The sequence below is a fragment of the Bubalus kerabau genome, chromosome 8, assembly GCF_029407905.1.
Source record: "Bubalus kerabau isolate K-KA32 ecotype Philippines breed swamp buffalo chromosome 8, PCC_UOA_SB_1v2, whole genome shotgun sequence".
NCBI lineage: Eukaryota > Metazoa > Chordata > Mammalia > Artiodactyla > Bovidae > Bubalus > Bubalus kerabau.
The window spans coordinates 73,798,770-73,816,758 of record NC_073631.1 but is presented as its reverse complement, the minus strand read 5'-3'; the positions used below and the strand labels follow the sequence as shown (position 1 = coordinate 73,816,758).

The following is a 17,989-nucleotide window of genomic DNA, read 5'->3' as shown; positions in this document are numbered from 1 at the left end:
TCAAGCATTATATTACTATGTGTGGCTGTCTCTTGAAAAAACATAGTTGCCCAGCATATTGCCCACAGCAGTAGCATAAGCAGCATCTCACAGACCCATGTGTGCAGTAAGAATTCCATCGGCTGGCAATCAATAGAAATCCAATTTCTTTTTGAAAACCTGCTTCCATACTGTGTAACAGGATTAAGCCTGTTTTATTAGGAGTGCATGAGATTGGGGAACAGCAAGAAATGGGGAACCAACATGTCTCTTGCTGTGTTTTTTAATTTCTTAATTTTTAATTGTTTGATGATTGGTTTACAATATTGGTTTGATTTCTGTCATACATCATCATGATTTAACCATTGCTGTGTTTTATTAAAGAAAATATCAGTCTCAGATCCCAACCATTGGGGATTGTTCTTGACCTACGCATAGCTAAGTGGAGGCTGAGTCTGAATCGCGCTAAGTTCTCATTTGAGAAATATGACTGATATATTCTTCCTACCTGATTCCATCAAGTGTGTTATTCCTTTATGAAGCTTCTGCTTTCGGGTGTGGCCAAGGTCAGGGCACTGCAGAGGTGGCTTCATATCCACAAAGGAAACTGACAAAGGGAGGATGATATTTCAGGGGAAGAAAATAAGTGATATTCTTCTCCTCTTTCTTCCCTCCTTCCTCTCTTCCTTTCTGAATCTGGGAAATGTATTAGGACACTTTAGGAAATAGGTTATGGTTCTAAAGAAAAATAAGTTAACAAATGCCCTTGCAACCAGGAAGGAATCCTATACAATCTGGAGTAAGGGAACCTAAGTCCTTCATTTTTGTCCAAAGTCATGCTTAAATTTTAGAACAAAGTATCAAGTTAAAGGCTAAATGTTGGCATGGGCATTCTGAACTATGGATTGTTATTAATAGAAAACATCACTTCCTGGTTTACTCAAGGCCCATGAGTGTCCAGATAAAGACTTGGATGAATATCCAATTCTGTTTAGAATGGATTATAAAAGAGAATGGCAGATTAAGCCCAATGCCCGTCTCCCCACCTTCCCTCCTTCTATCACACACATACTCTCTCTGGAAGCCCTATGAAATCCAGTTCATGTTGAGAAGCCTGAGGACTTCCCTGGTGGTCCAGTGGTTGAGACTCTTTACTTCCACTGCATATCGTGAAGCCCTGTGGCTCAACTGGTAAAGAATCCACCTGCAATGTGGGAGATCTGGGTTTGATCCCTGGTTGGGAAAATCCCCTGGAGAAGGGAAAGTTTACCCACTCCACTATTCTGGCCTGGAGGATTCCATGGACTAGTCCATGGACTCGCAAAGATCCGTACATGACTGAGCGACTTTCACTTTCAAAGGAAAGATGTTTACCATGAATACTATGGCTCATTTAGAGACCTGGTCAATTCTTCCTTCCGCCTATTCTTCTCTGTTTTGGGATGAGGGTGACCTCCTCTGGAATGGGGAGAGTGAAGCAATTTATCCTCCCCAACTATCTTATTGCTGAGATCTTTTAGGGCTGCTGTTCAAATTGCCCTGACCTCCAGGAATTCACAGGCCACTGAGAAACCTTTAGATTGTTTCAGCTCTACTCTCAGTTCCTTGCTGACCAGCCTAAAGGAGAGCAAAATAAACAAACAATAAATTAAAAGCAAACTGTATATTGTGTGAAAAATTTGGTTCCATGAGGAAAAGGGTACCCATGGTCTCCCCTTCCTTCCTCATTCCGCTTCTATTTCCTCTTTCTCATTACTGTTTTTCATGTTCTCTATTCCATTGTTTTTCTGCTCTACTGTTTTTCATTTTTTCACCAGAGGATCTCTGAAGTCTCCTTGGAAATCTCTCTTTCCAGGTAAATCTTTGATGTCAAATCCCACGTTACAAACACCAAGCACCTTTAGTATTCTTTCATTCAAAACAGTGTACTGAGTGTCTACATCCCGGGCACTGTTCTAGGTACTTGTGCTCTGTTGTTCTGACTCTTTGTGACCCCCTGGACTGTAACCTGCCAGGCTCCTCTGTCCATGGAATTCTCCAGGCAAGAATACTGGAACGGGTAGCCATTTCCTTCTGCAAGGGCTCTTCCCAACTGAGGGATCAAACCCATATCTCTTGCATTGGCAGGTGGATTCTTTATTAGAGTGCCACCTCGGAAGCCCCATTCTAGGTGCTTGGGATACAGTAATAAACAAAAATTCCTGCCTGTGAAGCTTACATTCTGCCCGGGAAAGAGAGGTGATATATTCAAGAAGGAAGTGTGTTATCTATTGTCTTAACAGGTGATCAGTGCTATGGAAAAAATAGAGCAGAATAACAGCATACAAAAAGGAGGACTGCAAATTCAACTTCTGTAGTGTGGTCAGAGTATCCTGTCTGAGGATGGAATGTCTGAGCAAAGGCTTGAAGGGAGGGAAGCAGTTAGTCATGGGAGTCCTGAGCAGAGCACTCTACCTGGAGAGAACAGCCAGTGTCAAGACCCCCAGATGGCTCTTGTGAGGCACAGTGAGGAAGCCAGCGTGGCCGAAGATGATAGAACAAGGAAGGAAATTGTAGAGCACTGGGGGCATACTAGGTAGGCTGTTGAGACCATTGCGGAGATATGGGCTTTTCAAGTATTGAACTCTCTCTTTGTTTTTTAAGGACAAATTGTACCAACAGTAGGTCCTTAGGGAACCTGCTTTAGCTAATATATTCAAATGATTTACAATTAGCATATAAATTGTATATTAAAAAGCACTTCTAGAAGGCTCCAAAAGTTTGTTCTCTTTAGCAAATATAAACTATCTTTTTTGTAATATTCTTTTCACTGTTGGTTGTTTTGTAGCCTTGAGCCTGCTTTAACCCCGTAATGGGTACACTCATCTCAATGCCTCTCTCAATTCACAAATTCCATATTGGGTATATTTTCTTCTGCCTATAGTATTGTGCAGAAGATGGGATTTTGTTCTTAGCATAAGGATAATAAGACACAGGAAGCTAAAAAGAATTGCCTGCACCAAATTGTTTGGCATGCTCAAGTTAGCATTTAAATGCAGGGAAGCCCTTTACAGTAAAAGGAGACTGGAAATAAATATTTTGGCTTAAAATTAATTTATTAATTTAGAAAAAGATATTGTATTATTTTTTAAAGTTGAATGATGATGATTGGTAAGGAAATCACAACCTAATTGGAAGACACAAGACCCGGACTCTTGAGATTTAGACAATATATTGTTCATGTGTGCTTTACAACATAATTTCACACACCTGATCTCATAAATAAATCTCATAAATCTTTAGATGCTTATCAATAAATGAGGGAGCAAGTGTTGTTATCCCTATTCTTCAAAGAGAAGTTATAGGATTTCTCCAAGGTCACACAATGATGGGCAGAGGCAGGAGTTCAGCCTACACCTTCTCACCTCAAAAGCAGTTCCGATGAGGAGCCACTGTTACCTGCAGAAATATGAGCTAAAATTAAGGATTGAGAACCATGCTCTAAATTAGATTCAAATGCTAGATTTTATAGGGCTTCCCAGTTGGCATTAGTGGTAAAGAACCTGCCTGCCAGTGCAGGAGACATAAGAGGTGTGAGTTCAATCCCTGGGTTGGGAAGATCCCCTGGAGAAGGGCATGGTAACCCACTCCAGTGTTCTTGCCGGGGGAATCCTATGGACAGAGGAGTCTGGCGGGCTGTAGTCCATATAGTTGCAAAGAGTTTGACATGACTGAAGTGACTTAGCATGCATGCATGCTAGATTTTGTGGCATAGATTATAAATGTGCTAAAGAAATACAGGAAGGAGAAAAATTCCCGGGACCCAGATTAAGCTGCAAGTAGCTTAGAGCTGCACCTTGAAGCAAGTATGGCAGAGAGCTGGTGGAGCAAAGGGAAACAGACCACGGTCACTCTGTGGAAGGCTCAGGTCACTCACAGAATGAAGGTGGTTGGGCATTCAGGTCTTCCCTGCGAGGCATTGCCTAAGTGCCAGGAGTGGACAGGAGGAAGGGCACACAGTCCACTTTCCGGCCATGTGGAGACAAAAATGAGTCCCAAATCATGACAGAGAAGACGCTACCTTTTCTTTTCTTTCCCTGAACTTCAAACATCCTATTGGGCACAGTATTCCTTTCCCGGACTCCTAGGTGAAAACTGCTTGCTTAGGCTAATTTGCAGCAGGTAGGTGCAGGGAGGAAAGTGAGGTTTCCCTGGTAGCTCAGATGGTAAAGAATCTGCTTGCAATGCAGCAAACCTGGATTCAATCCCTTGGGAAGATCCCCTGGAGAAGAGAATGGCAACCCACTCTAGGATTCTTTCCTGGAGAATTCCGTGGACAGATGATCCTGACAGGCTACAGTCCAAAGAGTGGGACATGACTGAGTGACTAACATTTTCACTTTCACTTTGGGTGCAGGTAGCTACAGATGAAGGGATCAAAGAAAAATGGGACCCAGAGATTTGTCTGTGATGGGGGAATAAGAGAGTTGTATTCTTCCAGAAAAATTGAAAGCCTGTGTTGTAAGATTGAAGCTTGTGTTAAATGGAGAGTAGAACCTGGCAAAGTAACAAGGGGACAGATTCTTGGGGAATCAAAAAAGCTTAGGAGACCTTTCACCTGGGCCAGGGATCAGACAGCTGTTTTATATTTCAACTTCACATACGCTTACATAGAGTAATTCCTTTCTCAGAATACCCCAAATAGTGGTCCAAGTGGGATCGACCACCCCAAAGACCATCCATGAACCTAGGAAATAGAGACTTACTTATTACTTTAAAAATTCCGGAGGTTTGTGCATTTTGAAGCATCCAAAGCCCTGGCACTAGCTCCTTCTCGTCTTGTTCTGTTTAGCTGCTTGATCACCGAGTGCCTGGTGCCCTTCCTCCTGCTCCCCTAGTAACAGCACATAGTCTGTACCTCCTGCAGCCAGGAGTGCAGTGATTCCTGGCTGTTAAGACAGCAGTACAGTATGAGAACAAAATAATATTTTGAAAATTAAAAAAAAAAAAAAGATCGTGACTGTTAAAAGCACTCACTTTCGTGAATCATTTCCCATAACGAGGAGGGACTCTATCTCCTCAAAAGCCTTTCCATGTGTGTTTCTGTTCACTTAACGATGACTCCCCTTTCTTCACCTCCATGATTTACCAAGCTGGATGCTTGGAATCTTTTCATCCTTTTCTATAACTTAAGCTTTCAACTTTCAGCTTCCCTCACATCTTTAACCTGTATCTTAACTCAAAGACCCAGGCATTGAAAATGTAGTTTTACAAGTAAAACTACCAGGACAACCTCTTCCCCTCTCGATACATCCCAATGCTTCTGTTGTCCAGCTGTAGCTCTTAATCTCCGTGACTTGGTTGGGAGCTGTAGTGAGCACCCTAAAGCCTCTTCCATATTTCACCAGGGTGCTGGGTACAATATAGCAGATAAGAATAGAGCCTCTGCAAACCCAGAGAGACAGAAGCTGATTAATGATTTCTGGGTGGTTGGAGGGAGGGGGAGGGGGAGGAGAGTGGAGGTGGCTGCTTAAGCATTGAGGATTTGTGTGTGGGGGTTGATGAAAATGTTCTCTAGATAGTGATACTGGTTGCACAACATTATGAATACACTAAATGCCACTGAATTGTAGACTTTAAAATGGTTAAAATGGTGAATTTAATGTTATGTGGATTTTACCACTACTGAAAAAAGAATAGAGCCTCTGGATTCTGAAAGTGTTAGATATCAGTCCAAAAGAGACAAAATTGTCAACATCCGTTGGATCATAGAAAAAGCAAGAGAATTCCAGAAAAACTTCTGCTTTATTGACTATGCCAAAGCCTTTAACTGTGTGGATCACAACAAACTATGGGAAATTCTTAAAGAGATGGGAATACCAGACCACCTGACCTGCCTCCTAAGAAATCTGTTTGCAGGTCAAGAAGAAACAGTTAAAACTGGACATGGAACAGACTGATTCCAAATTGGGGAAGGAGTACATCAAGGCTGTATATTGTCACCCTGCTTATATAACTTATATGCAGAGTACATCATGTGAAATGTTTTGCTCTATGAAGCACAAACTGGCACCAAGATTGCTGGGAGAAATGTCAATAACCTCAGATATGCAGATGATACCACCTTAATGGCAGAAAGCAAAGAGGAACTAAAGAGCCTCCTGTTGAAGATGAAACAGGAGAGTGAAAAAGCTGGCTTAAAACTCAGCATTCAAAAAACTAAGATCATGGTATCTGGTCCCATCACTTCATGGCAAATAGATGGAGAAACAATGGAAACAGTGAGAGACTTTATTTTCTTGGGCTCCAAAATCACTGCAGATGGTGACTGCAGCTATGAAATTAAAAAACACTTGCTCATTGAAAGAAAAGCCCATAAGAACTGATTCATTAGAGAAGAACTTGATGCTGGGAAAGATTGAAGGTGGTAGGAGAAGGGGACAACAGAGAATGAGATGGTTGGATGGCATCACCTACTCGATGGACATGAGTTTGAGCAAGCTCTAGGAGTTGGTGATGGACAGGGAAGCCTGGCATGCTGCAGTCCATGGGGTTGCAAAGAGTCAGTCACGACTGAGCGACTGAACTGAACTCTGAGATGTCAGTCCCAGCTCCACTCCTCATGGACTTTGTCACTCTGAGCAGATATTATAACCATGTATAAGTCTCAGTTTCTTGAGCTGCAGAATGGAATGAATAATTCCATCTTCCACCTGAAGATTAAATGAGATGATGTATGCGTAGCACTGAAGTACTTGTTACAAACATCTTTCTTTATCACTTAGTAAAAGAGAGTGTAGTTGGAATCCTGGAATGGAGAAGCTCCTCCTGTGCTAAGAGAGATTGTCTCCAGGCCCCAGATTTCACAGTTGGAAGGAGTCAAAGTCACACACATGGGGTCTTTCTGGTCCCTGCAGCCTCACTTGATGTGCCTATTTTGACCTGGAAGCAGAATTGAATCACTTAATTATTTTAATTATTATTTTTTTTGCAAGCAACCAACTGTACCAAGAATCTTATGAATTTTGTAGACCTTACTGGTGACTGGAAGGTGTTTATAGGAAGGGGTGACATTGCACAACAGGAGGCATGGGCTGTGGTGCTCCTTTCTCTCTTCTCTAATCTTTCCCCCTTTTCCTTTTGAAGCCTTTCCTCTCTTGTACAGCCCATGCTCTAGTTATCCTTTCTACTATCGAGAGCAACACCCCCCTTTCTCTGAAACTTTATGTTCTTAAGCTCCACTTTTGTTCCAAGAACTTCTCAAAACATTTTCCCAATCAGAACGAATCTCCTGTAAGAGTTCTGAGAGATGGTGTTCTCAACCACCAAACAGAATTTAAATGAGGCCAGGACTTTCACTGAGCTCTTTGGCACGTTCAGTTTACACTCAACCAGCACTGAGTCTTGGGTGAGGAATTAGTGTTGCCTGGTATGCCCTATGGCTTCCCAGGTGGCTCGGTGGTAAAGAATCTGCCTGCCAATGCAGGAGATGCAGATTCAATTCCTGAGTCAAGAAGATCCCCTGGAGAAGGAAATGACAACCCACTCCATTATTCTTCCCTAGGAAATCCCATGGACAGAGGAGCCTGCTGGGCTACAGTCCATGGGGTTGCATAGTTGGACATGACTTAGTGACAACGTACATGGTACTCCCTAGCAGGTGGGCTGCCATAAAGGCAGAATTAAGACAGTTTTTTCTAAGACTATCCTATATCCAATATTCCCTAAGTACAAAGGATGTCAATAGTCTGTATGACACCATGTGCCCCATTCCCTTGACAAATATAGCCAATGTTAGGGCAAGAGGATTGTTCTCTGGATTGAAGACTATATTTCAACCCATACTGGCCCTCAGGTTGGCCTCTTTGAGCAGTGAACAACCCCTTCAACTGTTCCTGGCAGCTGTGTATATAGGTACATGTTGTTAAGGTAAATCTTGGCCAACAGCCCCATATTCTGTCTTTTTAATTATTAACTGAGTTATTGATTAATGGAATCAATAAATCAAAGCAGTGTTTGGGATACAAATAGCACCTCCAGAAGCAAATGTGTTTAATCTACAAACTACTCAGAGAGATCATCTATAAGTGATTACATTTTTGAGGTTTTGCTATTATTCACTACATTAAAAGTTATTGTTCAAATGAATTGCTCAGCTAGGAAAAAACAAGTTTTACCTCCTGTTCTAATTGGTGGGTGATATGTGGAACCTCTGCTGTGGCCTCCATTAAGGCACCTGATGTATTTGGCTGGAGAGAGATTTGTTGAATAGCTTCAACCTTTAAATGCAGAGTATAAATGGATGGTGACATCATTATGTCTTGACAAATAGAAATTATATCATGTCCCTTTTTCCCTTTCATTACCAAGGATGATTTATTTCAGTGGCTTTCAATTCATAAACCTATAGATTGTCTGTAAAGTTGAAAACCTTTTAAAATTTGTAACATGCACTATAAATGGTTAATAACATTCATGAGCCACACTCTATAAAGTTGTTGGAGCTGTTTTCTCAGTAAAGCTGTATCATAAACAGGTGCTGGAAATTTACAGCAAGCAAATTCGTGAGCCTCATATGCCTGGTCTTATTTCCCAACCAACCATAATACTAAGTTATTATAAATGACATGACATGTGACCCTGTTACATTTCATCTTCATCAAATACCGAATGATGCAGGAAGGTCTCAGCTTGAAAAGTTAAAGTCAATAGAATTGTTTGTATCATGAAAAATAAGTGGAGGTTCTCCCATAACCTTTATTCTCCCAGTAAATCCTGTGTTTGTTGCTCTACTTGATACATTTTAGTTTATGCTCCCTGTAACACCTGGGGATTTCCATGAAATTTTTTGTTATTACCCAAGATTACATATGCCCCTTCAATTCGCTGAGGCCCCTGAATTTGAGAGCCTGGAGGGAGGGGTGTGCAGGTGCTTGGATAATCTATACCTTGGTCTAGATTACAATTACAAATACATCTTGGACACTCAAGGGAAGAGATGTGAATGAATTGTAGAATAAACAAGATCAATTTGTTTATCTGAGGCCTAAATCAGGAACTAAATGGTTTTATGAAGAGATGTGTATGGGTGTGTGTAAGATGGGTGGAGAGTGTGGGCATGGAGGCTAAGGGGGGAGGGAGAAATATGAAGAATAAATTAGAGGCAATATAAATAAAGACTAGACTGGAAGATGACATTCTTACCATGAAGTCTTTTTTTTTTTGGCCGCATAATTTTTTTTATTGGCGTATAATTGCTTTACAATGTTGTGTTTCTACTATACAACAAAAAGAATCAGCTATATGTATACATATATCTCCTCCCTCTTGAGCCTCCCTTCTACCACCTCCCCACTCCACCACATCCCACCCCTCTAGGTCATCACAGAGCACTGAGCCAGGTTCCCTATGCTATACAGTAGCTTCCCACTAGCTATCTGTTTTACACATTCCCCAGTGACTCAGCAATAAAGAATCTGCCTGCCAATGCAAGAGATGCGTTTTCAATCCTGGGTTGGGGAATCCCTTGGAGAAAGAAATGGTGACCCATTCCAGTATACTTGCCTGGGAAATCCCATGGACAGAGGAGCCTTGTGGGCTACAGTCCATGGGGTTGCAAACACGACTTAGCAATTAAATAGCAAGTGTATATATTTATCAATCCTATTCTCTAAATTCATCCAACCCCCTCCTTCCCACCTCCCCACCTCGTGTACATAACTCTGTTCTCTAAGTCTGTGTCTCTATTCCTGCTTTGCAAATAGGTTCATCTGGACCAGTTTTCTAGATTTCATGTGCATGTCTTTGTGTTGTTTTTGTTTTTCAATCCCTAAGTCATGTCCACCTCTTTGTGACCCTATGAACTGCAGCATGCCAGGCTTCCCTGTCCTTCACTATCTCCCTGAGTTTGCTCAAACTCATAGCCATCCAACCATCTCATCCTCTGTCACTTCCTTCTCCTCCTAACCTCAATCTTTCCCAGCATCCAGCATCAGGGTCTTTTCCAATGAGTTGGCTCTTTGCATCAGGTGGCCAAAGTATTGGAGCTTCAGCTTCAGCATCAGTCCTTCCAATGAGTATTCAGGGTTGATTTCCTTTAGGATTGACTGGTTGGATCTTCTTGCAGTTCAAGGGACTCTCAAGAGTCTTCTCCAGCACCACACTTCGAAAGCATCAATTCTTTGGCATTCAGCCTTCTTTATGGTCCAACTCTCACCTTTTGTGTTGAGGATGGAGGAAATTAGAATACAACTAGCAACTCTGGGAAATAGATGAGGAAGGAGATACACTGGGAACAGTGAAGAGAGTGAGTAGTAAGGAGCATACTTGGTTTGTCCTATTGGCTATACAGGAAAAGGGTCTTCATGAGGCTCAGGTGCTCAAGGAAAGGTGAGCCTGGGAAGCTGTGAGCTCCCGGGAGCAGCAGTAGAAGGCTGTACAGAGCTTTGGTTCAGTTAAATGTAATTTAGGGTTGTGATGGAGGCCAAAGGAGTCTGTGGCAGGACACGTTGGTGCGGCCACGTCCACACTGTGACTTGTTTCTAAATGGCTTGTTGGAAAGCCTTCGACAAGAGGGACAAATCTCATGCAGTGAATAGCCCAACAGTTGTCATGAAGTAGAAATGATTATGTTGTAAGTAGAGGCCTGTGAGCTAACTGGTTGTGCTGCTGACATCCTCCTGGTAAGCTGCCCAAACCCTGCTGACACGAGGCCGTTCCTAACAAGGATGTTGTTAGCCTCCACATTTCCTGTGTCTTATATCACACACTGATGTTTCTGGGGGGAAAGTCTGTTTAATTAGCACTAGTGCTCTTTGGCATTTATAGCACACATTTTATTTTTAAGAATTTATAATCCTCTACTCTCCTTGTCCCCCATCCATGTGCCCTCCCTCCCTGCCCCTGCCCACATGTCTCAGGCTACAACAGTGTTTTTACTCTTTATAGCATCTTTCACATGGGTTCAGCACTGATTTGATGACAGAATCCAGTTTTTTACTCTAAAATTGAAAAGGAACTCAGACAGGGTCTAGGAGAGCAACACAGACACTATCAGAAGGTTATAAAATAGGACCAGGGAGAAAAGGTTAAAGAAACTGAGATTATTTAGCTTTGGAAAGAGAATGATGATGGGTGACTTAATAGTGTTCAAAGGAGTCTGTAAGTGCTGTATTCTGGGAGATTATTTTTTAAAAAGTCAAAACCCTCACACACTCACTTGATCCATGATCTCTTAGATTTTTTTTCTTACAGGGAGTGATTCTGGGTATTTTTCTATTATTTCTTCATTTATTTGGGAGGTTGGAAGGGTGGGAAATAAAGAGGAGATTAAGGGAAGGCAGTTCCATTCTGGACTCTTGAATCCTTGGAAACAGACCTTAAGTAGCAGGACAAGAAAAAGAACATTCATGTGGAGTTGGGGTTTGGCTTATGGGGATTTCTGGGCCCTCTAAATAAATTCACTTAATTTTGTTACTGCTTCCCTAAAAATGCAGCTGCTTGCTTAAAAGCGGAGTTCCATACCCAGTCCTCTACTTTTTCCACCTGTGACAGTGAGAATGTTTAGGTTAGGAGGGACCAGCCATTCTGGCCTCTTCCTTTCAACAGCACCCAGGTAAAAAAAATCATGGAGTTTGTCCTCAAATTCCCAGAGAATTTTATTGCAAAGGCTGGTTGAATTGAATTAAATATTAAACTTTTCAATTTTTAAGGAAGTCACCAAACATTAAACCAGGAATAGTTTCCAAATTCAAGTTCTTGATTCTCTTAAGTGGGTTGAAGGTAAGGCGACTGAAAACTATTGGAAATATATAATTCTGAGTCCTAGATTGGAACAGTAGGTTTTGAGCTTTATAAAGAAAAGGACTGTAGATTGCAAACATCCAGAAAATGAGAGGGGCTTTTTTTCTATGTGAGTAATTCCCAAGAAATAAAAGTGATAAAGTTAGTGGCTAGGCTGTGTCTGACTCTTTTGCCCCATGGACTGTAGCCCACCAGGCTCCTCTGTCCATGGGATTCTCCAGGCTAGAATATTGGAGTAGGGTACCATTCCCTTCTCCAGGGATCTTCCTGACCCAGGGATCAAACCTGGGTCTCCTGCACTGCAGGAGGATTTTTACCATCTGAGCCACCAGGGAAGCCCACAGAAGCAATACTGTCAAGTTAATTTTTAGGTAACTCAGTCTGCAATAATGAAGTGGAAAAGTGAAGTAATTCTTTGACCAGGGCTGCCTGGTGTTATGGATTGAATTGCATCCCTTCAAAAAATGCTGAAATCCTAATCCCTAGTCTCTATGAATGTGATCTTGTTTGGAGTTAGGGTCTTTGCAGTGGATCAAGTTAAAATGAGGCCATGAGGGTGACCCCTAATCCAATATGACTATGTCTTTATAAAAAGGGGAGACTTGGACCCAGAGACAAAGACACAGGGGAAGTGCCATGTGAAGCCTGAACTTACCCTGACACAAACCAAGGCACACCAAAGATTTCAGGCAAAGCACCAGAAGCCAGGGGAGATGCATGGAACCAATTCTCCCTCATAGCCTTCAGAAAAAACAGCTCTGCTGACACCTTGGTTTTGGACTTCTGGCCTCCAAGACTGTGAGACAATACATTTCTGTTGTTGAAACCAACTAGTATATGGCATTTGTTATGACAGACACAGGAAATCAACACATTTGGGTCTTTGAATCAATCTTGACCTTCTTTGGCAAATAGAACCCTGACAATGGATATGAAAATTCAGAAAATTAAGATCATTGCATCCGGTTCTATCACTTCATGGCAAATAGATGGGGAAATAATGGAAACAGAGACTTTATTTTTTGGGGCTCTAAAATCACTGCAGATGGTGACTGCAGCCATGAAATTAAAAGACGCTTGCTCCTTGGAAGAAAAGCTATGACAAACCTAGATAGCATATTACTTTGCCAACAAAAGCCCGTCTAGTCAAAGCTATGGTTTTTTTTCAGTAGTCATGTGTGGATGTGAGAGTTGGATCATAAAGAAAGCTGAGTGCCGAGGAAATGATGTTTTGAACTGTGGTGTTGGAGAAGACTCTGAGAGTCCCTTGGACTGCAAGGAAATCCAACCAGTGTATCCTAAAGGAAATCAGTTCTGAATATTCATTGGAAGGACTGATGCTGAAGCTGAAACTCCTATATTTTGGCCACCTGATGCGAAAAACTGACTCACTTGAAAAGACCCTGATGCTGGGAAAGATTGAGGGCAGGAGGAGCAGGGGATGACAGAGGATGAGATGGTTGGATGGCATCACCAACTCGATGGGCATGAGTTTGAGTAAGCTCTGGGAGTTGGTGAAGGACAGGAAAGCCTGGCGTGCTGCAGTCCATGGGGTTGCAAAGAGTCGAACATGACTAAACTGAACTGAACTGAACATGACTGAACTGAACTGAAGGGTTTTATGTTCTCCAAATTTCAGAGGTTTGCAGCACATATCAAACAGAATTCCGTCCCTTAACTTTTCCCAGCCTTCATCCCATACTGAATCATAGTTTTAGGGCTGGATATTTATTTACTAAAAGTCCTAGATAGCCATAGATTTTATTTTCCAAATGCTTTTTCAAACTTCTCTTTGCTATCTCCTTATTTCAGAATAGCTATCAATAAAATCATTGATGCAATGTATTAGTTCAGTGTTCCAGATGTCTGTTTGGGGATGGGTTTGCATCTGCAGTCCATGGGATTGCAGAGTCAGACACGACTGAGCGACTGAACTGAACTGAACTTGCATCTGTTAGAGATGAAATAACTGTCATCATTGCTTTTCCTCTTGAAAAATTACTTAGGGGCAAACAAATCATTTTCCTTGTCTCCTGATGCATTTCAAACAAAGTCATCCTTTTATTCTATCAACAGCAAAAACCAAGCATTTGTCAAAAGCTGGAGTTAGGCAAAGGGCTGGTGACAATAAGGGAAACATGTAAGCTCATTGCCTTTCAACCTTTTGTATTTATATACAATTATTTTTTTGTTTTCCTGTAGGCTGGCCAGGGACAAAATGTTGAAGCAAAGTTTATCTTCATTCTCCTAACCCCAGGCCTCACCTCTTACTACCATATCGAGACACTGCATTTATGCCTGTGCAGGCAGCCAGATATTGTTATCACCAATATTCAGGCTATCACAATTTGAATTCATTACTGCAGGAGTTTAGTGCTTTGCCAGCTGGAAGCCTGAAAGCCATCTATAGCCTTCCTTCCTGCCATTTGAACACATTATGCAAACCCTCCCCAGTTGTGGGCAGCCTGAGCCCAGCAAAAATACTCAGCCTCTTAAGAAAGCCCATGAAGAAGTGCACTCAAGAGGCTGTATCAGGCCAGGTGACCACCTCAGAGAAGCTGGCCACTGCCCACATTAGCTACTGCTGTGGGGCAGACTGCAGGTCACCCGTCTCCTCAGCATGACCATACCCTTTGTCCAGCACAGTCTGTCAACCTGAGATACAGGCTGGTGAAGGCCTATGGGCTTAAGACCAGGGCACTTTCTGAGCAAGTATAGACACGTTGTTTTCCCTGCTTCAGTGTTCACTCATGCCTGAGAGGAACTACAGGGGGCAGTCATCACTGACTTTACTGCCTTTGCCTGCCCAGGGCCCCACATCTGTAAAAGGACAGATGTTTAAAACTGCCTGGTCTTGTCATTCTGTTTTGGGAAACCTGGCCTAATTTAAAACACAACTCACCTGTGCTGATGAGGCTAGCAAAGATAGCTACTTACTTAGCTAATTATATGTTCTTTCTTCTTCCTTACCCACAGCTCCCATTTTTAGTTCAGGGCAGCGATAGGCCCACTTAAAACTCCTTTGGATCAAGGAATGATCCTTTGGATCTAGAAGTGGTGTAATTCTGACCAATGAAATGAAAGCAAAATCCTACAGTGTGAGGACTCTGTGAAAGCTGTTGTTTTTTTGTTAAAAGGGCATAGTCTCAGTTGGCACTCACTTGTTTTTCCTCCCCTTTCCCTTCTTCCTGCTGAGTTTGCAGATGTATTTTCTAGAGCAATGCTGTGTAACAAAACATCCTCTGATGATGGAAATGTGCTATATCTGCACTGGCCAATATAGTAACCATCCGCCCCTTGTGACAATTACATGTGAAATGTAGCTAGTGTAACTGAGGAACTGAATTTTCAATTTAATTTAAATGGAAATAACCACATGTGACCAGCTGCTTCATCTAGTGGGGTAGGAAAGTGTAGCATCAATTTTTCAAGCAAGGATGACAGCAACCCTCTTAAGGGTGGCAGCCTGGAAGGGAAGAGGGGCCCATGCACAGGTCCCCAAGTCAGCATGGCAGCTGTGCAGCCCAAACTGCTTGTTACGTGAGATAAACAGACCCTGATTCAGTTAAATCAATGATGCTGGGTTTCTGTTAGATGCAGTTTTATGTGATCATACCAGGTGCTCTGACCAAAATGTTCAGATACTCAAGTGTAATCTCTGGCAGAACCAGCTCTTGAAGCAAGTTGAATGACGTAATAATGACCCTATGTAACTATGATGCTTTCTCTTGGTGGGGCATCTGGCATGTCAATGAAGTCTTTCTCCCTTAATCTGCATTTTGGATTTGCATTTCTAAGTGCTTTTTAACCACATACCTATGGTCCTTGTACTCAAAGCATGGCAGCTTATCACATGGGCACTAGGATCAGATTCCTTGGTTTTGCACCCCACACCACACTTACTGTGTAGCCTTGAGGAGGCTACATCACTTTTAGGTGTTTTGGTTTTCTCAGCTGTGAAATGGGGCTAATCATATGTTCACCTTTGACGGTTGTCGTAAAGATGGAAATGAGGCAATGCCAGATACAGTGACTGGCACGATGTGAGCACCTCATGAATGCTAGCTGCTATTATTGTTATTATTTCCTAGCTTGTGGTCAGAATTACTACTTACTTAAAGCATGGCTTTTAAAAATGTATTCCCTTGAAGAGCAAAATAATTAGTAACAGAACCCTGATCTCTTAACTCCCAGATCAACCCTTTTCCCCCTGTCATAGCATTTCCATTGGACACTTTGGGAACATGGCACCAGAAAATCTACATTCTTTCTATCCTGTGACTGTTCATTACTTGAGGAATTCACCTATCTCCAGAATTTTTTGTATTATATAGGGGCTAATGTAAATAACAACCCTTATTATTCATGATCTTTAGCTTTCCTGTTGCTAAAATAGGTCCATGGAAAGAGAACAGAGGCTTCAAAAACAAATAGTTTGAATCCTAACTGCCGATAATAGCTTTTGTGACCTTGTGCAAACTAACTTCTCTGCACCTGCTTTCCCTCCTCTCTAATGTAAGAGTAATAGCATGGTTGTGAGGGTTAGGTTGAGTAAAATATCATGCATAAGGCAACTATCAGGGTGGGAAGTTATAAATGTTAACTCTCCTTTTGTGAAGCCCTCTTCTTTCTTAAAAGTTTTATTATTTATTTATTTAACCTGTCTAGTGCTATTGTTTGCTTTATAAAATTATAAGAGGAAAGAAAGCATTGCTTTGTCATCAACAAATAATGAGAATCCAACTCAAACCAGTAAAAGAGTGATAACCACATAAGCTGATTTTTTTTTTTTTTAATAGATCTGTGAACTGCTGCCTGTCAACACACTTCTGGCCTTCTGATGGTCACAGCCAATTCATTTTCTCTCCCTGTTATTAGACAGGAGATGGGGAAACATCATGTCTCAGATGACTTCAAGGTCAACATGAAGTTGGATGTTGCCCTGGGAGAAGATCTGATTAAGGTCCTAGAGGATATGAGGCAGGAATATGAATTTATAACAGAGAAGAATCATCCAGACTTGACTGCTTGGTTTAAAGAGCAGGTAAAAGAAAGATGCCCAAACTTCTCAAAAGTTCCATTTCCAAAGGGTCCCAATGTCAATGCCTCTGTTCTTGGTTTGGTCTCACAGTTGGCTGCTATGGCCCAGGAGGTGGCCAGTCCAACAGCTGTACAGGGTAGCCAAAGTGACATCCATGAGCCAAAGGGCACTTTTCAGACCCTAAAGACTGGCCTGCAGGCACAGTGCAACAGGGTGACTCTGATCTGGGAAAATGCTGCATCAGGTACTGTCTCCTCCAGAAAGCTGTGAGACCTTCTTCTTAATAGCTTTTCCTAAAAAGGAAAACATCTTAATATCTTAAGAGCAGTTATTTCTGGCTGAGGTAGAACAGCTGGGTTCTAACCATCTCAAAGAAGATTTAGGGATTCTAGCCATTATCATATAATCATAGGCTCAGAAAAGGCTTGAGAGATCTTCCGGTTGAGACCTTCTGTATCACTGAGAAAACCTTGACCCACAGAGGTCGGGGACTCTGAATCTTAAAGCTTTAAAAGACTGGAGTAGTCACTTTATTTCAACTTATCTAAAAATTTCTGTGGAACATCCCCAGGGAAGTACTTTCTTATCAAATTCTCACTTTAGGAGATTTTGTCTTTTCAAAAAGACTTTTCCCTACTCCATGGATATGGAAAGTTGATTAAACATGAGAGACAAGAGTTTTTCAGCAGTAGGGATGATCTTTTGAGAACACTTTTAAGAACCAAAGAGAAACAGAGGAAGTGGCTGGGAGAGGCTCTGCCTAGTGTAAAGAGAACTGTCTGGTATCAAGTCTGTTTGGGTCAAATCTGTCCGGGAGACTTGGGATCCAGTTGTAGTACTGCCACTCAGTAGGAGTGTGACCTTCGGTAAGTAGATTAAAATTTCCCCTTCCTGTGTTCTTCATCTCAAAATGGTGGCTCTAATACCCACTTTCAAGCAAAGATGTGTTGATCAGATGCGATCGTGTGCCTGGAAGCATTTTGTAAAGTGTAGATTGCTCTGGTGAAGTAGAGGATCATCACGTTTTCTAGCAGGTATGACTGAAATCTCTCCAGCAGATTTAGATCTTTCCAAAATGCTGTGCCTACATACATGTGTGAACACTACAGAACCCTTACAATTTCCTTCATTTTGCGTGTAGATTTTGCCTCTCTTCCTTGAATTCTAGAAAATTGGCAGTATGAACAT

At 41.9% G+C, this 17,989-nt stretch overlaps 1 long non-coding RNA gene across 1 annotated transcript; it reads right to left on the bottom strand.

Annotated features, from left to right (window-relative positions):
* Positions 1 to 492: 492 nt before the first annotated feature.
* LOC129659342 (uncharacterized) lies at positions 493 to 5,333 on the bottom strand. Its single transcript, XR_008718005.1, has 3 exons — positions 4,996 to 5,333; positions 4,725 to 4,907; positions 493 to 586 (listed from the first exon to the last, which is right to left on the bottom strand). It is a non-coding gene; the product is annotated as an uncharacterized LOC129659342 (long non-coding RNA).
* Positions 5,334 to 17,989: the final 12,656 nt, after the last annotated feature.